General features: G+C 45.9%; 1 pseudogene; it reads left to right on the top strand.

The window, feature by feature from the left end:
* The first annotated feature begins 658 nt into the window (after positions 1-658).
* On the top strand, positions 659-1,312 carry LOC121460425 (annotated as a pseudogene).
* Positions 1,313-3,052: the final 1,740 nt, after the last annotated feature.

Here is a 3,052-nt window from a genome sequence, read left to right as displayed (position 1 = left end):
ACAGAGACATGTGAAAATCAGAGCCAGGTATTTTTCCACTCAGCGTATAGTCCCGGGTGTGCTTCCCGAGCCCCTTTCCTGCGAAGGGTGTGTATTTGAAGGAAGCTTATTCATGAAAAATGCTCTGCGAGAATATTTACTCTGGGTTTATAACAGCCTCCGTTTGTTTATGCTTTTTAAACCTCCCAGAAGTTAAAAACAGGAAGGCCTAGTTGGCCCAACAGATGTAAACTTAAGCTCTATGAGTCCGCCATGGGAAAGAGGCCCTTCAAATTCATTGTGGTGCTTTGGCAGCTTGTACCAGGAAGACATGGCCTGGGTGTATTCACACCAGAGACCTACTCCTGAGCTTGATAACTGAAAACCATCCTTGTCTTAGAGCCTCCATGAGGTTTGCCCTGCAAGCCCCACATTCCCTTCCCTGTCTTGAATGGCGAGGGATGAATCACATGACAAGCAGCTTGCACAAGTCTAGGTTGACATTTTATGGAGGTAGAGTGAATTGTTCTGTGTCAGCAGGATGTCCTGTGCACAGCCAACACGAAGTACGCAAGGCAGGAGAGAGGTGGTGAGATAGTGGCATGGGTCCAGTGCCACGATCATGGCGATTAAAATCAGCCCAGAGGCGAGTTGCGCTGGTCTCCCCGGGCATCTGGAAGCGGGCACCCGGAGGGAAGATGGTTTACATCTCGAATGGACAAGTGTTGGACAGCCGGAATCAGTCCCCATGGAGGTTGTCTTTTATAACAGATTTCTTCTGGGGAATAGCAGAATTTGTGGTTTGTTTTTTTTTTTTTCAAAACTCTGCTTCAGCAAGATGTGAAGAAGAGAAGAGGCTATGGAAGCTCATCTGGCTCCAGATACGATGATGGAAGGGGGCCACCAGGAAACCCTCCACGAAGAAGAATGGGTCGGATCAATCATCTTCAAGGCCCCAGCCCTCCTCCAATGGGTGGTGGATGAGGAAGGTAAACGTCTGCTCTAAGAAGCAGACAACTAGACACACGTGTGTGTAGAAGGAAGCCACCACGAGAAGAGCAGCTCATGCAGGACAAGATGGTGTGTGTCTAAAACAAGGACTGTTCTGTGTCCTCACAGATGAATGAGGTCATGCTGGGAATTCCCTCTGCAGGATCTGGCCTGACTGATATGCAGTTCTATAAATGTACATGTTTGTCTCCTTATCTTTTTGTATAGTTTACTAAAGTGTTAATATAGTTTTAATAAGTAAATATTTTTAGGTTGCTAAACTTGATTCCTCATCTTTATATGATTAAACCCAGAATCTCTGATCTGGAAGAAATAAAGGCTATGTATTTAAAAAAATAAAATAAAATAAAATCAGCCCATTTGACTTTCTGCCTCTGCCATGCTCCTGTGGTAATATCTTGCTTGTACTCTTAACAAAATAAAGCTTGACTGAAGATCAGAGGGTGGAGCTAACCACTGGTTAACCATAGAGGTCTGGAGGTCTGTACAGACAGACATGAAGTGATATGGTTGGACTGAGAGAGGAATATAAGGCAGGAGAAGACATGAGGTCAGCCCTTTTCCGGCTAAGAGGTAAGCAAGGTAAGAGTTGGCTGTGGCTTGCTACTTTCTCCCTCTGATCTTTCAGCATTTACCCCAATATCTGGTGCAAGGTTTTTATTATTAAGACCAATTAGAATTCATGCAACATGTTCCAGTCTGAGGTCCTTGTCCTTTAAAGCTCTTTCTATTATCTGTAGAACAGGAATATTTCATCCGCCTTACAAATACACAAGGACCAAACACATCCATCTAAGATACTTGATATGGTACTTGGTGGCTCATAACAACAACCCCCAGCAGATACATGGCAGCCTAGGACCACCTTCCTCGTCGAGTGACAATATTGGTTGCATGTGGTCTGGGTGTTCATTTAAGCTGTGACTTGTGCCAAGTAGTATTAGGAGGTATTAGTAGTATTAGGTACTACAATTGGGTCATAAGGGTGGAGCTCTCCTGTTTGAATTAGTGCCTGCTGTGCTTTGAAGATTTGTCTCCTCTGCAGCTAAATCTAAAATCTGGTTGCCATTGTGTTAGTCCCCTGCATGGACCAAGAAAGCTGGCCTGACTCCTATGCACAGCAGCAGGGTCAGCCTCCAAAAGAAAATGGTATGGATGGGGATTTGAGTCACACAGACCTCAGTTTTGTTCCTGTGAGTGTTCCATGGCTTCTACGACTGAGCATGATCCTAAGCAAGTGCAGGACAGCACAGCAAAGCAAGGGCAAACCCCAGGGCCTTCTCCACATTCTCCCTACCTCAATAAGATGCTAATTCATCCGAGAGTCAATGAAAGGATGAGCTCTACCTGGCCAAGTGATGCAATCTTGGGAGGCTGTGAGCTATCCTGAGAGAACCCAGGTTCCTCAACATGCAGTGTCTGGTCTGAGACACCCTGCACCTTCAGGTCTTACAGCTTACATAGGAGGATCTTCACATTGCTCTGCCAATGACTTCCTACCTCTGCCAGACTCAGGCATGGCTTTCTCAGATGGGTGGTTTCACTGCATAAAAAGAAAACAGTGCTAGCGGAACTGCCCTCTGCAGACAAGGGCTAGTCACCAACATGCAGCCCGGCAGTGTTTCCACAAAACCTAACACACCACAGCTCACTGTGGCCACCTTTTCAAGATGTGTGTCACACTGGGTAACAAAAGGAACTGCTTTTTGATGTGGGAGTGTCATATATCAATCTGTTGATTTCATTGGTTAAGCAATAAAGAAACTGCTTGGCCCCCATAGGTTAAAACATAGGTGGGAGGAATAAACAGAACAGAAGGCTGGGAGAAAGAAGCTGAATCAAGAGTCGCCATGATTCTCCCACTCCAGGCAGATGCAGGTTAAGATCATTCCTGGTAAGCCAGCTCGTGGGCTACATAGATTATTAGAAATGGGCTAGTCCAGGTGCGAGAGTTAGCCGAGAAAAGGCTGGAACTAATGGGCCAAGCGGTGTTTAAAAGAATACAGTTTCCGTGTAATTATTTCGGGTAAAGCTAGCCGTGTGGGCGGCAGGGTGCCGGGAA

This window comes from Microtus oregoni, unplaced genomic scaffold (genome assembly GCF_018167655.1).
Source record: "Microtus oregoni isolate MIOR12 unplaced genomic scaffold, Mior012 000020F_ref0000438, whole genome shotgun sequence".
Taxonomy (NCBI): domain Eukaryota; kingdom Metazoa; phylum Chordata; class Mammalia; order Rodentia; family Cricetidae; genus Microtus; species Microtus oregoni.
The sequence above is the reverse complement of the archived record's forward strand: the minus strand, read 5'-3'. Positions and strand labels throughout refer to the sequence as shown.